We start from the raw sequence: 20,333 nt of genomic DNA, 5'->3' as shown, positions 1-20,333 counted from the left end.
GCATTTTCCCCACTACCGAAGTTAAGCCAACTGGCCTATAGTTACCTGCTTTTTGTCTACTTCCTTTTTTAAACAGTGGTGTCACATTGGCTGTTTTCCAATCTGTGGGAACCACCTCAGAGTCCAGTGAATTTTGGTAAATATTTACTAGTGCATTTGCTATTTCCCCCAGCACCTCTTTTAGTACCCTGGGATGCATTTCATCAGGGCCAGGAGACTTGTCTACCTTTAGCCCCATTAGCTTGCCCAGACTGCCTCCTTAGGTGATAATGATAGTTTCTAGGTCCTCACGTGCTATAACCTTCTTGCTATTAGTTTTCAGCACGTTATTTGTGTCTTCCACTGTGAATTCCAACACAAAATAACTGTTTAATGTCTCGGCTATTTCCTCATTCCCAGTTATTAAATTGGCCTTCTCATCCTCTAAAGGACCAATGTTTACCTTCACCAATCTTTTATGATTTACATATTTATAGAAACTTTTGCTGCCTGTTTTTATATTCTGAGCTAGTTTACTCTCATAATCTATCTTTCTTTTCTTTATAACTTTTTTTGTGGCTTTCTGTTGGCCTTTAAAGATTTCCCAGTCTCCTCGTTTTCCACTACTCTTTGCTTCAGTAACCTCCAATCCCAGAGTAATGGGGGTAGGACAAAATTGACTGTTCTTGGGAGACACTGGTAAAGCTGATGCAGGAATTTAAAAGCTGGAAGATCTCAAAGATTGCATAATAATTGTAACAATCCCACAGATGTTCCAAGTGAGAAGCAAATCTGTAGTCTCACCAATCCATTATTGAGAAAAATATTCATGTCTGCTTTGTTTTAAGTGGCAAGGGGGTTGAACACACTGCTTAACTGCTCACCTTCAGTATGTTGTCTCCATGTAATATGCCTTATTACATATTCTTCATGCAAAAGTTGATTTCAGGTATTCAAACAATTCAATATTACACTGAATCTTTGCAAGGTAATGTGATCCCTGTGTTTGGATCTACGGCTGAACGAAAAGGTGAACGACTGACAGCCTGCTCTGCTAAAGGATGTGAACTTTGTATTCACAACCTGTTTGCATTAACAATATGCAAACACCCACCTTACAAATGGTGAGCACGCTAACAGCAGACTGACTTCAATTTCCTTTTCTGCTTGGTGGATAGTGGGATGTTGTTTGTTCTGCCAGGAGAGAGAACAATGAGGTTACACTGAACTTTTAATTCAACAAGCCTCACTGATTCTAATAGGAATGAGAGATTGCTTTGGTAGTTAGATTGCTTTGTTATTTAAGAAGGGAGGTCAGATATTTCAAAAAGCCACTTCTTAGGGCCATTATGATATAAACACTGACTATTTACAAGAGGAACCCAGCTTGTTTCACATCTCGGCCCTTTCTCTATAGCCCTGCAATTAAGAATATTAGGAGCAGGAGTTGGCCATTCAGCCCCTTGAGCCTACTGTATCATTGTAGATCATGGCTGATTGTCTAGCTCAATGCCGTCTTCTCATGTTCTCTCCATATCTCTTCATGTCATTAGTATCTATCAATCTCAATCTCGAATATACTCAATGGTTGAGCTTCCACAGCTCCATGGGAGGTGGGTAAAGAAATCTACAGATATCTCACCCTCTGAATGAAGAAATTCTTCTCATCCCAGTCCCAAAAGATTGACCCTCATTCTTAGACTCTGTCCCTGGCTCTAGTTCCCTCACCCAGGGAAACATACTTCCTGCATCTATCTTGTCTAACCCTTAAGAAATTTTTGTAAGTTTCAAAGAGATCACCTCTTGTTCTTTGAAACTCTGGAGAATGCAGGCTCAGTATCTCATCATAGGACAATCATACCATCTCAGGAATCAGTCTGGTTAACCTCTGCTGCACTGCTTCTATGGCAAGTATATCCTTCCTTGGTCAAGGGGACACAGATGCACACGGTACCCCAGGTGTTGTCACACGAAAGACTCTGTACATTGATGGGATTTATTCTTGTACTCAAATCCTCACTTATAAAGTGGTGAACAAGCCATTGTGTTCCTAAATTCTTCGTGCATGTCCATTTTTGCTTTCTTTGCTTTAGCATGGTCAATCCACCTAACTTGCACATCTTTGGACTATGGGAGGAAACCCACACAGACACAGGGAGAATGTGCAAACTCCACATGGACAGTCACCTGAGGCTGGAATCAAACCCAGGTCCCTGGCGCTGTGAGGCAGCAGTGCTAACCACTGAGCCACCGTGCCGCCCAACCTTCTCAAGGGCCATTAAGGATGGGCAATATATGCTTGCTTAACCAGTGACCCCCATGAACAAAAAAAATGTGGTGAGGATCTGGGATGCAATACTTGAGAATGTGGTCAAGGATGATCTGATGAAAATATAGAAAATAGGAGCTGCAGTTGGCTATTCAGCCCTTTGAGCCTTCTCCCCCATTCAATATGATCATGGCTGATTATTCAACTCGGTCCCCCTTCCCACTTTCTCTGCATACCCTTTAATTCCATCAACCCTAAGGACTATGTCTAATTCCAAATCATTCAATGTTTTTGGCCTCAACTTGTTTGTGATAGTGAATTTCATAGACTCACCACTCTGTGGGTGAAGAAATTTCTCCTCATTTCAGTCCTAACTGGCTTACCCAAATATTTAGACTCCTGGTTCTGGTCATTGAGAGTATCCTTCCTGCATTTACTGTCTAATCCTGTTAGAGTTTTATAGATTTCTATGAGATCCTCCTTCATTATTCTAAACTCCAGTGAATTAAGTCCTAACTGATCCAGTCTCTCTTCAAGTGTTCTTATCCAATTCCTTTTTGAAAGACTTGATCAGATCATCCTTGACGACATTCTCAAGTATTGCATCCCAGATCCTCACCACATTTTTTTTGTTCATGGGGGTCACTGGTTAAGCAAGCATTTATTGCCCATCCTTAATGGCCCTTGAGAAGGTTGGGCGGCATGGTGGCTCAGTGGTTAGCACTGCTGCCTCACAGCGCCAGGGACCCAGGTTTGATTCCAGCCTCAGGTGACTGTCCATGTGGAGTTTGCACATTCTCCTGGTGTCTGTGTGGGTTTCCTCCCATCGTCCAAAGATGTGCAAGTTAGGTGGATTGACTATGCTGAATTTCCCATGGTGTCCAGGGATATGCAGGCTAGGTGGGTTAGCCATGGGAAATGTAGGGTTACAGGAAAATGGTCTGGGCAGCATGCTCTTCAGAGTGTCAGTATGGACTTGATGGGTCGAATGGCCTACTTCCACGCTGTAGGGATTTTATGCAGGGAGTTGTGAGTGTCCATCTTGAAGCACTGCAGTCCTTGAGGTGTAGAGACACCCATAATGCTGTTAGGGAGGGAATTCTAGGATTTTGACCCAGTGACATTTAAGGAACAGTGATATATTTCCATGTCAGGATGGTGAGGGGAACTTCCAGGTTGGCCATTTCCAGCTGCTAGCCCTGTCCTTCTTAGTGATAGATGATTTTGTATGTTTGGAAGATGCTGTTAAAGGAGTCTCGGTGAAAGTTGGAGATGTTTCCTCATGTCACCATTGCTACTCTTGACAAACACCTCAAATCAGAGTTCTCCGGTTCTTCGTCCTACTATTAATAGGAACAGCTTCTTCCTTTCTACCCGGTCCAGGCCTTACATCATTTTAAACATATTACTGAACAGTTTAATATCACTCTGACAGATTCATCGTCATATTTACAGAGCCCAATTTTGTTGTCTTAAAATGAAAAACTGAATTCAAAATTAAACTTCCATTCTGTTGAGCAGGAACATAATAATTGCTCCTTTCCTACCTCAGTAACCCACTGAAGTACCTGAGCAGGAATTAGGACTAAAGAGGGGTCCCTTTTAAACAATGGATATATAACGATAACTCACTTCTTGACCTCTGAAGTAAATCTTTCCTTTTATCTGCTCAATGGCCTTTCAGTTTTTGACAGTGGACATCTTTTAGAAGTATAGAAATAGGATTTCTGTAACTTTAACATTTTACAGCTAATGCTGAAGTTGGTGATGACCTCAGGCCACTTTAAGAACCTAACCTCGGAGTACCATGTGGGAGTTAACACAAACATCCATTTTTTTAATCATAGAACTTAGTCGGATTTCAAACAAGATACACATGAACTAAAGATTTAATGGGTTCAAATCAGCTTCAAAGATTAAACAAAAAAAAAGTATCCTGAATTAGTCAGTGCTGCTCCCATTCATTTTTTTTGGCACATTCCACAGAACAAGCAGTAGTTACTGCCAAAATAAACAGCCTAGACTAGACATTGGTCTGGTCTCCACAGCCATATATGGACTTTATTAGCTGTCAATTTTTACTAAGTCGATCGTCACAGAGTAAACTGATTAAATATTAAGCAACAGCCCCAGCACAGATTCAAAGCAGCCTCATTTATGTCCCAGTTATCTTCCAGTGCTGCAGGTATGCAATCTCAGATTTGCTAGCAACACCGAGATCCGGGTGAATGAGTTAATAATAAGCACCCACGATCCCAGTGGAGTTACAAATAAAATTCCAGAACCGGGGGTCACAGACTGAGGATACAGGGTTAACCATTTCAGACTGTGATGAGGGGACATTTTTTCACCCAGAGAGTGGTGAGCCTGTGCAATTTGCTACCACAGAAAGCAGTCAAGGCCAAAACGTTGCATGATTTCAAGGAGGAGTTGGATACAGTTCTTAGGACCAAAGGGATCGAAGGGTATGGAGGAAAAGCAGGAACAGGTTATCGAGTTGGACAATCAACCATGATCATAAAGAATGGCACAGCAGGCTCAAAGGGCTGAATGGCCTAGCTCCTACTGTATATGTTTCTATGAAATCATGGGTATGCCTTGGAATGCATTCGGCCTTTTTTCTGGGGATGAGGGAGCATGGGAAATTGAATTTTCATCGATCTTCTTCAGCATCCGAAATGAAATCTCTGGAGCGTCTGCCCCTCACATGGGGAGCTGGCCAGCACACTGCTATAGACAGCTATGGGCCAAGCACAAAATGGACCTTCTGTAAGTAAACCACTCTGAGTCAATGTCGGATCCAGTCCTTCTGAGAATGGGCCGTTGGCAGTCAGAACAGAGGTGATGTAGTGATAATGTTGCTAGACTAGTAAGCCAGACACCCAGGCTAATACTCCGCAGACCTGGGTTCAAATCCCACCAGGACATCTTCTGGAATTTAAATTCTATTAATACTTTGAAATGTCTTTAACGTGATCATTCAACGATCGCTGATTGTAGCAAAGATCCACCCTCCTCGCTAATGACCCGGAAAGAAGAAAAATCGACTGTCCTACATGTGACTCCAGACCCATACTGACGGGATTGATTCTTGACTGCCCTCTGAAATGTCCTAACTAGCAAGTCTGAGGGTAGTTTGGGACATAGAGCAAATGGTGCCCTTGCCAGTAAGACCCTTATTCCATAAAGGAATAAACAAGTGAGGGGCAGGGTCACCATGTTGCAAAGATTAATGCTGTGGTAAACCCGTGAGATGCATACTAGATGGATAAAGGCGTGTGAAAAGGCCATAAGATGTGGGAGCAGAAGTAGGCCATTCACCCCTCAACTTCACCCTGCCATTCAATGAGATCATAGCTGATCTGAATCCACCTTCCTGCCCTTTTCCCTATAGCCCTTGATTCCCTTACTGATTAAAAATCCGTCTCTCTCAGCCTTGAATATAACAAATAAAAGATTTAATGACCCAGCCTCAACAGCCCTCTGCGAGAAATTAAAAAAGGGGTAAGAAAGACCACTAAACCACCAAGTGATGAAACCAACGGTCAGATATACCAGAACTTTGTGAGAAGTTAGGCAAGTTATTGCTGGGCCCCTTGCTCGGATATTTGTATCTTTGATAGCCACAGGAAAGGTGTCAGAGACTGGAGAGTAGCTAATGTGGTATCATTATTTAAGAAAGGTGGTAAGGAAAAGCAAGGGAATGATAGACCGCTGAGCATGATGTCATTGGTGGGTAAGTTGTTGGAGGGGATTCTGAGGGACAGGATTTACATGTATTCGGAAAGGCAAGGAATGATTAGGGATAGTCATCATGGCTTTATGTTTGGGCAATCATGTCTCACTAACTTGATTGAGATTTTTGAAGAAATGACAAAGAAGATTGATGAAGGCAGAGAGGTAGATGTTGTCCATATGGACTTCAGCAAGTTATTCAACAAGTTTCCGCATGGTAGACTGGTTAGCAAGATTAGATCACCTGGAATACAGGGAGAACTTGCCAACTGGATACAAAATTGGCTTGAAGGCAGGGGACAGAGGGGGATGGTGTCGGAGGATTGTTTTATGAACTGGAGGCCTGTGACCAGTGGTGTGGCATGAGGACCAGTGTTGCGTCCACAGCTTTTTGTTATTTATGTAAATGATTTGGATGTAAATTTAGGAGGTATGGTTAGTAAGTTTGCAGATGACACCAAAATAGATGGTGTAGTGGGTAATGAAGAAGGTTATCTCAGAGTACAGTGCGACTTTGATCAGATGGGCCAAGGAGTGGCAGATATAGTTTAATTTAGATAAATATGAGCTGTTGCATTTTGGCAAGGCAAATCCAGGGCAGGACTTATACAGTTAATGGTAGGATGCTGGGGAGTGTTCCCAAACAAAGGGACCTAGCGGTGCAGGTGCATAGTTCCTTGAAAGTGGAGTCACAGGTAGACAGGGTGGTGAAGGTGGCATTTGGTATTCTTGCCTTCATTGTTCAGTACATTGAGTATAGGAGTTGGGAGGTCATGTTGCAGCTGTACAGGACATTGGTTAGGCCACTTTAAAAATACCGTGTTTAATTCTGCTCTCCCTGCTTTAGGAAAGATGTTGTTAAACTCTAAAGGGTTCAGAAAAGATTCACAAGATTGTTTCCTGGATTAGACGGTTTGAGGTATAGGGAGAGACTGAATAGGCTGTGGTTATTTTCCCTGGAGCATCAAAGGCTGAGGGGTGACCTTATAGAGGTTTATAAAATCCCACGAGTGGCATGGATAGGGTGAATAGCCAAGGTCTTTTCTCCAGAGTAGGGGAGACCAAACTAGAGGGCATAGGTTTATGGTCAGAGGGGAAAGATTTAAAAGGGACTGTGAGGTAACTTTTTCATACAGAGGGTGGAGTGTTTTGAATGAGCTGCCAGAGAAAGCGATGGAGGCTGGTACAATTCCAACATTTAAAAGGCATCTGGTTGGGTATATGAATAGGAAGGGATTAGAGGGATATGGGCCGAATGCTGGCAAATGGGACGAGATTAGTTTAGGATATCCGGTTGGCATAGACAAGCTGAATGTTTCCGTGCTGTACAACTCTGTAACTCTATGAGTTTCCAGCTCCTCAAAAATGATCAAGATAGTAGGGGCTGGGATTTTAGTGGCACGAGGCAAGACCCTCACATTGGGATCAAATGCAGATCCTGAGCTAGTGCCAGTGAAGCCGCCATGGCATTTATGGACAACAGGCTGGATCTCCACACAGCTAGCCCAATCAGAGGACTGGCAGCTCAACAGCTCCTCCACCAAGGGTTGGTCACTGCTGGGACCGCAAAGAGAAAGGGAGGACGTTTACATTTCAGGGTGCAAGGAAATTGGAAAAATTACTTCTATCCTGCGGCCAACAGGGGAAGCCTCGACAGTTGGAGTGTGAAAGAGAAAGGAGTCAGGGTTGTTGAGGGAGCCTTTGTAAACAAGGAGCCTTCCATGTGCCGTAGAACCCCCAGATATATTGCCCCCCAATCCACCCCACCCACCCACACAGTCAAAGGGAGATGGCCTTTCCATGAACTAAATTGGCCACAGACCTGCAAGGGCGAGTTATTTCAGTTCCCACTCCTCGTAAAATGGCCAATAGCGCAACTGAGGAAGCTCACTGGCATTTTACCAGCCACCATTTCACCAGCCACGGACTGGTAACATCCTGGCCATGGCGCAAGGAGAGAACTCAGCTCAGGAAATAGAGAAACTAACTTGCACCAAGGGGCAATGTATAAACCAGAGGAGCTCTTTGTCGAAGGAAGACAACAGCCACTTTTGCCATGAAGGCACCATTAACCACACAGCGTGTTAGCTACCCACAGGACACCGAGAGGGAAGATTTACTGAAGGGGACAGGCAGAAATCCAACGGTGGTCATCCATAAGGACGGACTGTACTTGAACTTTGCAGATACAAAGTGACGTGCTCGGAGGAAGTGAAGAGCAACAACAACAAAAAAAGAACTGGAAGTGTTAACTGAGTGGCTGGCATCAAGGTAACAACGCTACCTTCATGAATAATTGGGAATATTTTCAGAACTGCACAGGAAGGGCTGCCTACCTTCAAAATCAAGTCAAGATAAGCAGGCTTGTGGCAACACTGAGGTAATGTTCTAGAATCACCCAGATTAGATAAAAAGGGAGAATTGGGTAGGAAACACTGAGATAGACTGTAGGTGAGAAGTCAGTCAACAGGTGGAATTAGACAGGAAATCCCAGCCAAGCAACATTGAAATTGGGGCAAGTTGTTAACATGCACTGGGCTTGAAAGTTCGCAGCATTCAGAATAACATTTCAGAACTAGAAACTGTAGCAGAGCAGAATATCACAAACCACGGCTAAATAGTAAGTGGAAGAGTCAGTACAACAGCAAGGGCTAGCAAGTTCAGAAAGAAAAAGACATTAAAGCAACATGTGTTCTAGCGTATGTTAGCTCATTTGGCTGGAAGGCTGCTTTGCGACGCAGAGCCAATAGCACGAGTTCAATTCTGATACCAGCCGAGGTTACCATGAAGATCCTGCATTCTCTCCCTTTGCCCGAGGCGTTGTCACCCTCAGCTAAATAAACAAAGTTGATTTTGTGGAAGAGGTAAATTAATTATTCTGTCTAAACACATTTGAAAAGAACAAAAATCTAACTTGTGCTACAGGCCACTGCCAGGATTTTACCTCAATGGTCAAGCAAGATCAGTGATGATATTGCAAACAGGAGATGTCAATCAGCCAACTTTCAAATTTGTCAAGCGTAAATGCTTTAGAATCAGGTTTGGTTACTGTGGTGTACAACACAAGGTATTGTTCATGCATTCCTGATAACTGCCAAGGATCCAATAACGTACAGGAAGCAACGATAACCACCTCAGTGAGATCAAATTGAATATGATTTGTATGTGGTAAGTGCTGATGAGCTGGCGTCAGATATACAAATTAGAAAAGAGTAAGTCATCATTTCTTGTAACATCAGTTTCCTGAAAAAAGGCAGGTGTTACCCAAGACATCATGACATCAGCTGGGAGGCAGGTTCAAAGGTCACCCCAGATAGAACAGGGGTCAAACCCAATGGTTTGGCACTGATCCAATCCACTCTGGCCATTCAGTCAATTGAACCCCAAAGGGTTGCTGTGACAGCATGCACTTTTTACAAGCAGTCTGCAGCAATGGACAGGGATGGTAAAGGCCCCAATTTCCATTCCAGTCACATGGCTGACCAGGAAGTTTTCCCATCTTTCCCAGGGGAGGCAATGGCCCAGTGGTATTCTCACTGGACTGTAAATCCAGAGACCCAGGTAATGTTCTGAGGAAAGGTCACCGAAAATAACCATTAATAATCTTATTGATAGGGAGGAAGGGTTTAGTGGGAGGCATACAAGAAAAGCAGGAGTAAGTTACAAAAGATGCACAGAGGCAAGGGGAAGAGTTGGTGAAAAAGAGGAGTGACAGGAATCAATAGAGGTCAATGACTGACAAGTAGATTTCCATAACTGCAAGAGGTCAGACAGAGACCAGAAGAAAACTGTAAAAAACGAAAATGGAACAAACTGAGGTACAAGCCAACTAATATCATTTAAATACCGCAAACAGACCTTGGTACTTTATGTAAAAGAGTGGATACCGTATTAGTGCAAATAGACTCAGTGAAACCTTGCTTGATAGACCACGGAAGTTATATCTGTGGCAATTTAATTTCATCGTGGTCAGTTTCTGAACATATTTACAAGAGGCTAATGAAGTACTTTTAGCAAAAGAAGAAAGGTGAGACGATTTGGAAAGATTTTAATCGTAAACAGCTAGATGATAGATTCAGAGATAGTAGGAACTGCAGATGCTGGAGAATCTGAGATAACAAGGTGCAGAGCTGGATGAACACAGCAGGCCAAGCAGCATCAGAGCAGCAGGAAAGCTGACGTTTCGGGCCTAGACCTTTCTTCAGATTTTCTGTTATGTCAAATGATAGATTCATCCCTTTTTCCCAGAAAAATCCTTTACAAAATACTCAACCCCAGGGAAATGTCATCCCAACTTTCATTTTAAAATTTCTTACTTTTAGAGTCATGGAGATGTACAGCACGGAAACAGACCCTTTGGTTGAACTTGTCCATACTGACCACATATCCTAAATTAATCTAGTCCCATTTGCCAGCATTTGGCCCATATCCCTCTAAACCCTTCCTGTTCATATACCCATCCAGATGCCTTTCAAATATTGTAATTATATTAGCCTCCACCACTTCCTCTGGCAGCCCATTCCATACACACACCACCCTCTGCACGAAAAAGTTGACCCTTAGGTCTCTTTTAAATCTTTCCCCTCTCACCTTAAACCTATGCCCCTCTAGTTTTGAGTCTGCTACCCTGGGGAAAAGATCTTGACTATTCACCCCATCTATACCCCTCATGATTTTATAAACTTCTATAAAGGTAACCCCTCAGCCTCTGATGCTCCAGGGGAAATAGCCCCAGCCTATTCAGCCTCTCTCTATAGTTCAAATCCTCCAACCTTGACAACATCCTTGTAAATCTTTAGGAACCCTTTCAAGTTTCACAGCGTCCTTCCTATAACAGCGAGACCAGAACTGAACACAGTATTCCACAAGTGGCCTAACCAATGTCCTGTACAGCTGTAACATAACTCCCCATCTCCTATACTCAATGCACTGACCAATAAAGGCAAACATACCAAACACCTTTTTCGCGATCCTATCTATCTGGAACTCTACTTTCAAGGAACTATGAACCTGCATTCCATGGTCTCTTTGCTCAGCAACACTCCCCAGGATCTTACCATTAAGTGTACAAGTCCTGCCCTGGTTTGCCTTTCCAAAATGCAGTACCTCACATTTATCTAAATTAAACTCTGTCTGACAAGGTCGCAATCAGTGTCCTTTTGTTAACTTTCTGCATATTCTACAGATCTGATTCCCTGTTACAGTTTTTCCTTTTGGACTCAGACATAGATGAACTCACAGTCCTACTGAATTCTAAGAAAGGTCAGGGCTTTTTCCAATCCTGCCTACATAGACTGCTCAAACAATGGAACACTTCTTTCCAGGTCTGATGGCCTGGAGACTAACAAAACTAAAAACTGTCCTTCTGTTTGTATGGGTCTTTTCTTTGGAACTGAAACTAATTTAGGCCATTCTTTCTATCGGTCTTAAAAGCCTAACTTAGTAAGCACTTCAGCAATTATCTCATTAGGTAGCTTGTCTAACCACTTAGCTTATGTTGCATGACATTTTGGAAATGCTGTTTTGACCCACTGCAAAAAATAAAACAATAAAACAAAAGCACAAAAAAACTTCAGAGAACTGAAAACAAAAACCTAATTTACTTTAGCACAGGAACAGGCCCTTCGGCCCTCCAAGCCTGCACCGACATGCTGCCCATCACAACTAAAACCCCCTACCCTTCCGCGGACTGTATCCTTCCATTTCCATCCTAAAAGAACAAGCTTTTATCACAATGTACAGAGGCATAGTTAAACTGGACTTCACCACAACCTTTGTCACTTAGGTTCCAGTCTGTTGTGATCTGCCATCACTGATTATGCAGTCTAGCTATTAGTATGTCGTTATTATCCCCATACAGTATAATATTCTGAATGGTTACATCCAAATTTTACAAAAGGTAAATATGTGCCCACTGATTTCTCGACAGGTGAGCCAAGTAAAACTAAACAGGTTTGGTACTAAATGAGATGGAAATAGATGAAAGATAACGAGAAGAGATTGGTGACGCACTGACAGCCAGTCTATAAATGCTGGAAGCAAACCATTATAGTGTCCTTAATTAAGGAAATAAGAGATATAAACAGACTCACCAACTCAGGTCTATTCCCCGCAAAATCAAGAATTAGTCATCAAGAGTAAACTATGGGATTCCACAAGCACACATATGGGATAGGAGCAGATGTAGGCTCTTTGAGCCCTCATGTCTGCTCCATCTTTCAAATCAGTTTGTGGCTGAACCAATTACCCACAATCCAGTCTGCTCTTGCTAACCATTCACACCCTTGCTGATTAAGGATCTATTTACCTCTGCCTTAAAAACAGCCAAAGACTCAGCTTCCACTGCCTTTCCAGAAAGACAGCTTCAAATACTCACAACCCTCTGATTTTTTTTTTTTAAATTCATTCATAGAATGTGGGTAACACTGGCAGGACCAGCATTTATTGCCCGTCCCTAACTGTTCTTGAGAAGGTGATGGTGATATGCCCTCTGATGCTGCTGTAGTGCTGTCGGTAGGCACAAAATGCCCATAGGAGAGACATTCCAGGATTTTGACACCCTCTCTGCCCAATAGTGAAGGAATGTTGATATATTTACAAGTCAGGATAACAAGTGGCTTAAAGGGGAACTTGAGGTATGGAGTTCCCATGCATCTGCTGCCTTTGTCCTAGATGATAGCGGTCATGAGTTTTGAAGGTGCAGTTTAAGGAGGCTTGGTGAACAACCGCAGTGTACTTTATTGATGGTACACACCGCTGCTACTTTGTTTCACTGGTGAAGGGAGTGGATGCTTGTGGATGTGGTACCAATCAAGTGGGCTGCCTTGACCTGGATGATGTCAAGCTTCTTGAGTGTTGTTGGAGCTGCACTCATCTAGATAGGTGAAGAGTATTTCATCAGTCTCCTGACTTGTGCCTTGTAAATGGTGGGCAGGTTCTGAGGAGTCAGGAGGTGAGTTACTCGCTGCAGGATGCCTGGCCTCTGACCTGCTGCTGTAGCCACTGTTTGGGGGCCCAGTTCAGTTTCTGGTCAACGGTAACCCCCAGGATGTTGTGAGAGAAAAAAAAAAATTGTCCCTATCCAAGTCTTAAATGGGTGACACCTTACTTTTAAACAGTGACCCCTAGTTCTAGATTGCGCCATAAGAGAAAACATCTTATCCATACTCACTCCTATCAAAGGCCTCTCGGGATCTTATATGTTTCAATTAAGTCCCCTCTTACCCTTCTAAACTCCAGCACAGCCTATCCAACCTTTTCTCGTTAGACAACACACTCATTCCAGGTAGTCCTCTGGTAAACCATTTCTCAGCAGCACTCCAGAAATGACTCACCATTGTTCCCTATAAGTAAAGCATAACATCTCTAGTTTCATATTCAATTCCCCTCGCAAAGAACAATAGCATTCCTAAATTACTTGCTGTACACATATACTAACATTTTGTGATTCACACTACAGGACACAGAGCTTTGACATTTCTCACCATTTTGATCTGTGCTTTTATTTTAAACACTGCCTACCAAAAATGGACATTTTCACATTTTCCTTTATTAAAATCCATTTGCCACATCTTTGCCCACTCAACCTGTACATCTTTGTATACTCCTTCACAGGTATCTTTCCGAAATACTATTGTGTCAACAAGGATAGCCATCATACCTTCAGTATCTTTACCCAAAATCACTTCTACAAAATTATAACAGGTTGAGGTCCCTGTGACACACCACTCATTACATCTCACTAATCAGAAAATGACCATTTATGTCTATATTGTTTCCTGGTAGCTAGCTCATCTTCTATGTTACCCCGCCAAACCACAAGCTTTTATTTTATGCAAATAACATCAATCTGCAATTATTATTTGTAACGGGACATCAGTAAATCACTTTTAGTGTGGATCCACATCATACCTGTTCAACCTTCTTATTTGCTTGGAAGCCATCACCATTTCCAGAATCATGTCGGTTCTACCTTTCTGTGTAAATAGATTTTACACTGCTCAGGTCCCAATGTGTGTCAGTCCCATTCATCACGTCATCCTCAACCTAAGTGACCTTAGCTCCTATTTATTCCTTCACGGTCTCGCTTCTTCTCATCCCATCAATGACCAGCTCCACAACCCTCTGACATATCTGCACTCCAGCAAATCTGACCTTTTACAACAGCCTAGATTTTAAATCATGGCCTCATTGGTGGCCATGCCAACAGTTATTGCGTTATCAAGTTCTGGAATTCTCTTCCTAAATCTCTAAGGCAATCCTTAAGTTCTATTCAACATTCCCTTACAAATAAAAACCAAAAGAACTGCAGATGCTGTAAATCAGGAACAAAAAACAAAGTTGCTGGAAAAGCTCAGCAGGTCTGGCAGCATCTGTGAAGGAAGAAACAGAGTTAATGTTTCGGGTCTGGTGACCCTTCCTCAGAACAATACTTACCTTACAATACTTGTTGCCTATTGCGCTGTGCCAGTATTTGGCCTCAGATGCAGTTTACCACCTGTATTGGGCTGCCCTCAAGGGCAACCCAGATCCAGAAGACTCAATCACAGCCTCACACCATCAACAGGTTAAACCTCCATCAGGAAGACCTGGGCTCCACAGCATCATTAAAGAAGGTCCTTTGTATGTCTCATTTACCCCAGCGAACAAGTGAGCAGGGAATCAGCATGGACTCTTCCCTTGGGAAAACTCTTGCTCATTTCCTTCCCTCTGTCAAGTAATACGCTTAAATTCAGTGGATTGCACATCTGATCTAAAGTCATAGGCAGAAAGACACTACTTAAAAACCTACCACTTTGACTCAGCTTTCAACCACCTAACCAAATGTCATCTTATGTGGTTTGCTGTTAGAGTCTGCTTTTAGCCATGTGAGGTTTTATTATATCAAAGGGATTACATAAATATAAATGATTGCTCTTGTAAGCCTACATAAAAACCTATTATCAGAGATTCAGGGTAATCCCCAAGCATTGTTAAGAACCTGGTTGAAAGTGGAAAGTAGTAACCAGTTATCATGGAGATAGGCTGGATTTGGAGGCGTGTTAAGTACCGAGTGGGTTGCAATGGAACTCACTTACATAAACCATTACCTTACAAAAGTGAGAAACAGCAGCTCAATACAAAGTGGGCGCATTTACTGATGACAGCAAATTGGGAAGGTCAGCGGGATCAAAGCAGATTGCATAAACCAACAATGCAAAGTGATTTAGGCAAAATAATTATGTGGGCAAATAAGCAGCAGGTGAAATTTATTGTAAACAACTGCAAAGATTTACATAGGCAGAGACACACAGGATAAGGATTAAAAGCAAGAACCTGTGCAGTTTGATGCTCCAAACCAGGTACCAAAGCTAGAATTCCAGAAATGGATCTGGTGAAGAAAGAACAGCACTGGAGGGAATATGTGTAGTGGCTCTATGTGGATGAATTAATGTCTGATAATACCTTCTTCAGCAATTGCTATTTTGTGATTTTCCAATCTCTTTTGTAATGACATCATTTTCGTTAAAAACAAGAAATAGTTGTAAACAAAGGTGGGGAGTTGATTTGTTTGATTCTGTCCCCATGTCTTTAGATAGACTGTGCACACTTGTCCAATGTCCAGGCACAGGCTCTAAATTGTAACCACTTACATCACCACCCTTGGCACTAACAGTGGGAGTTATTTAAAACAACATTCAGATACAAATGCAATGCAGACAGTCGAAGATCAAGACCATCCAGGCCATCAGATACAGTTAAATTCAGTACCATCCCAGTGTTAGTAAATTACAGCCCTGCCATTGACAGTAACCTGGAACAGACTCCCCATTGCCAGCATATATAAATGGCTCATTAATGCTTTGGAAGCTGCAAGTTTTTGTACTTTCAGACAGCATTGCAGATTTACATTGTGAAGGTCAACGGCTAGGGATGACCACACTACGTTGGGAGCTATCAATGTTCGTTGATTTCAGTGCGGTAAACAGCTTAGCTCACATTTTCTTCCCACATTATCTGAAATCATGTGCCTTCAGGCAATGCTCGAGATTCAGTGGTCTGAGCATCACTCGAGTGAGAACTATGAGGGACATGATTGCCTGGCTTATTTTTCTTTTCAATATATTAAAGTCCTGAGATTTCAACACAGCCTTATGTCACAAAGGCAGGGAATGCATTGTGTGGACAGCCAATTTCGGGTGAAGATAAATTGACTGAACCCATTGGTAAAAATGTCAGGGAGAAAGAAAGCTAGGACAAAATAGCTGATCTGAATAACTTGCAGAACTGATGTAGTAATCACAGAAGAATTTTAATGGAGATAAATGCTAAGCAATATATTTTAGAAGGAAGAATAAAGAAGGCATACTCCTTGGAAAATGATTCCAAATAGGGTAGAGGAGCAAAAGGATTGAGCACATTGTGATAACCTCGACAAGGCCCAGGGGGAATCAGTAATTAATCTCCCTGTGGAGCTTATTGAGCATGCGTTCCCTTGGCAACAGGCAATGGCCTGCCCAGCTGGAATTCATCACTGAGCCCTTTAGAAACAAAACCCAGGGACTTTGTACATGAATATTTAATTGGGTGTTTTATTGGTAGTAGTTAAAAGGGAAAAAAAATGCAAAGAAAGTCTTGGTGATTTTGGTGGTGGGAAAGTTGCTCAGTTATGAGAGATACCACTCCTGGGTATAAAAGGAATAGAAAAGAAACCCACAAGTGGGCACCACAGGATATAACAAGCTTTAACTCCCCCTCCACTGTGATTTAGTCCCTTCCTGTTCTCCTTACATCCCCTTCACTTTTAATAGTTTGCATTACCCATAATGGGCAATGCTTGTAAATACTGAATTGGCAACACGGGTGTGTTTACTGGTGGTGGTTAGTAGTTTCAAAATAAACATTACAAAAAGTCTCACAGATTTTAATGATGGGGCTTCGAAGTTTTTTTTTAAAAAAACAAACCCATAGTGGCATCGCTCATTGGCTCAGGGTAGGATTCTTGCTCTGAGATTGATTGTGGGCTGATACATGGGAGGTCCTGAGTTCAAATCCCAGGTGAGCCCTGGCATGTTCAAAAGTTGGGTATGTATTTGAAAATAATAAATTTAGAAGGGTTCTTGTGGCACAGTGGTAGCATTCCTACCTCTGAGCCAAGAGGTCCAGGTTCAAATCCCATCTGCTCCAGACGTGAGTAATAACATTACTGAATAAAATAAAGCGGGCCCCTCGACCATCTTCCTACGGGAGGGTTTTAGCCCCTTGAGAACCAGCCATGGCTCCACATCGAAATGGAATACTTTTGAAACTTCATTTCCACAGGGACGGGCAGGAAAGGGTCTGGACCTGGTTCAGCCAGCCGGAAATATCCACAGGCCTAAAGGACGACAGGCTAAAGCATGTTGCACTGCTCTATGTCCAGTTACTGGCCCCCTCCCACCAGTTGCGATGTGTCCGTTGATAGATATCATACTAAAGTACACACTGGACGAGGCTTCAGCCTGGAGGGGCTATAGACAGCAGGTACTAACAGAAGATTGTCACACACTATTGGCACTGCTGTTCATCACGAGCCCCATGACAAGTCAACTGAATTTACTCAGTGTAATGTTCAAAGTCTGAAGGAATATCCCTCTAAGCTGATAATCTTTCCAAGAAAGGCTTCAGTTCAATAACGCGGGAGATTCTTCTGCAGGAGGAACTAAAGTGGCAACTCAGTTATCAGGGCGAGTCATGCCAAGTAAAAATAAATACAAAAACAAAAGAGAGACGGCTCAGGTGATCTCTCAGGATGAGAAGAATTTCAAAGCTTTGTCATGACCCATGTCAATGACCATTTGTTTGGAATCTGTGCTAAGGGGCAGAGGGAGCAGCAGTACAGGATATCGAGAGGAAAAAAGTTAAATATAAAATGTCTGGAACTATGTGTTTTTAATTAGAAAAATAAAGCAGACCCAGATAGCTTGCATCTCTCTTAACAGGCTTTGCATGTAAATATCCAATTGGCTACAAGGTCCGCTACAGTGATCTGGTCTCACCAGGTCCAGAAAGGTTTCGATTCTGGTTATGATGGCCCTTTTTGCTGGGTAAATACCCAATCCCTCACATAGAGGACTTATACACAAAACTGGCGGGGGTGCTGTCCTTCACAAAGCTGGATATGAGCCATGTATACCTGCATTTGTAAATATGATGAGGATTTGCAGAAGTACACTACTATTAATACCATAAAGGTTTATACCAATATAAGAGACTCTCATTTGGGTTATCATCAACCTGTGCCATTTTCCAGCACACAACAGATAACATTTTACAAGGTCTATTCTAGCTTTTCATTTATCTGGATGATGTGATAATAACCGGGAAGACTGACAAACAGCATTTTGAGAACTTGGACATAGTGCTTAAACATTTCTCCAAGGTAGGGGTACGTCTTAAGGAGGGAAAAATGTGTCTTCCATGCATCCTACTTGGGCTACAGAGTTGACAAGACAGGGTTACACCCGTGTGAGGGTGATCAAAAGTGCCCCAGCTCCCATGTCCATACCGGAGCTTAGGTCTTTCATTGGATTAGTGAATCATTATGGAAAATTCATATGTAAACTAGCCTCCATACTAGCACCTTTACATTTGCTATGGAAAAGGGGACAGCCTTTGAAATGATCTCGTAGCTAAGATGTAGCCTTTAGGGAAGTGAAGAAGCAGTTATCATTGTCTAAGGTGTTGGCACACCATGATCCCAAGCGAGATGTGGTGCTAATGTGTGATGCCACCCCATACAGTATCAGGGTAGTGTTCACTCACAGATGGCCCAGCAGAAGGGAAAGCCCTATGGTGTATGCTTTGGCTGATGCCAAACGAAGATACATCCAGATAGAGAAGGTCATAAACAAAAACAGAAGTTACTGGAAAAGCTCAACAGGTCTGGCTGCATCTGTGAAGGAAAAAACCATCAGTTCTGAGGAAGGGTCACCGGAACCGAAACGTTAACTCTGATTTTTTTCTTCACAGATGCTGCCAGATCTGCTGATCTTTTCCAGCAACTTCTGTTTTTGTTCCCGATTTACGGCATCCACAGTTCTTCAGGTCTGGCGGTCATCTTTGGTATGAAAAAGTTCCACCAATACCTTTTTGAACGTGAGTTTGCAACAGTAACAGACAAAAAGGCCCTGCCAGAGCTACTTAAAGAAGACAGGGCCATGCTGTCCATAGCTTTGGGTAGAATTAAGTGGTGGGCCCTTATTCTCATTGAGTACAATGACAAGTTGGAACACTGTCTGGGAGGCCAAGTGGCTAATGGGAATGACTTGAGCTGCCTTCCACTAGCAGACTCTCCACTAGGAGAGTCCGTTCTGGTTTTAAACTTTCTAGACACCTTTCCGGCTATCGCTGACAATATTCAACTGCAGATGCAAAAAGATCCCGTCCTGGCAAAACGAAAACATGATGAGGGAAACCAAAAAGGCCATCACAACCAGATTTGAAACCTTCCGGACCCAGAGAGACCAGATCACCGTACAGGATGGTCTGTTATTATGGGGAGCAGGAGCGATGATGCCAAGTAAAAGGTCACCACCAGATACTGGCTGAACCCCACCAGGGTCATTCCGGGGTTTCCAAAGTGAAGACGTTGGTAAGAAGTTATGTCCGGTGGCCAGGATTGGATGCCAACATAGCTGTGTTAGTTGGGCAGAGTGCCAACAAGGATATAAATTACTACCAGCAGCACCCCCACATTCTTGGGAATGGCCAGGTAAAGCCTGGACTCAGTTACACATCTACTCTGCCGGTCCTTTCATGGGCTCAATGTTTTTAATCATTGTGGATGCCAACTCAAAGTGTTTGGATGTGCGTGAAGTTCATTCGTCAAACACAGGGACAGAGACAACAGAGTTGCCACTTTCCCACACTACCCCAATATCTCTTGGATGCTTTCATATCAGAAATGTATCGATCTCCAATCTGAACGTACGTAAGCCTTCAGAGCCCTTTGGGGTAGAGAATTAACCATCCTGAGCAAAGAAATACAGGCCCAGGCTCCACACTATCTCCTCATTGGTACAACTCTGCCATTCCAGGAATGATTAATTAATTAAAAGACCGTTTATAAAATGTTGGGGGGTATTTCCAGAGGAGTGGATTTGAAAAGCACAGAACCTATGTTTAACAAGTTTATTCAGGTTTAACCACATTTTAGGATTGGTTCTCGTCTCAGTATTGAAACAAAAACTGAACAAGCTTTTGAAAAAAGATTGATACCAGAACTAAGAGATTATAGCCATTAGGTTGGACTGATCGGACTTGTTTCTTTCTAAAGAATAAAAGGGGCTCAGGATTGGCCTAATAATAGTCTTTAAGGATATGAAATGGC

The 20,333-nt window shown here is 42.6% G+C and overlaps 1 pseudogene; it reads left to right on the top strand.

The window, feature by feature from the left end:
- Nucleotides 1-17,237: 17,237 nt before the first annotated feature.
- On the top strand, nt 17,238-17,897 carry LOC109928548 (annotated as a pseudogene).
- Nucleotides 17,898-20,333: the final 2,436 nt, after the last annotated feature.

The sequence above is a fragment of the Rhincodon typus genome, chromosome 2, assembly GCF_021869965.1.
Source record: "Rhincodon typus isolate 14 chromosome 2, sRhiTyp1.1, whole genome shotgun sequence".
Taxonomy (NCBI): domain Eukaryota; kingdom Metazoa; phylum Chordata; class Chondrichthyes; order Orectolobiformes; family Rhincodontidae; genus Rhincodon; species Rhincodon typus.
The sequence above is the reverse complement of the archived record's forward strand: the minus strand, read 5'-3'. Positions and strand labels throughout refer to the sequence as shown.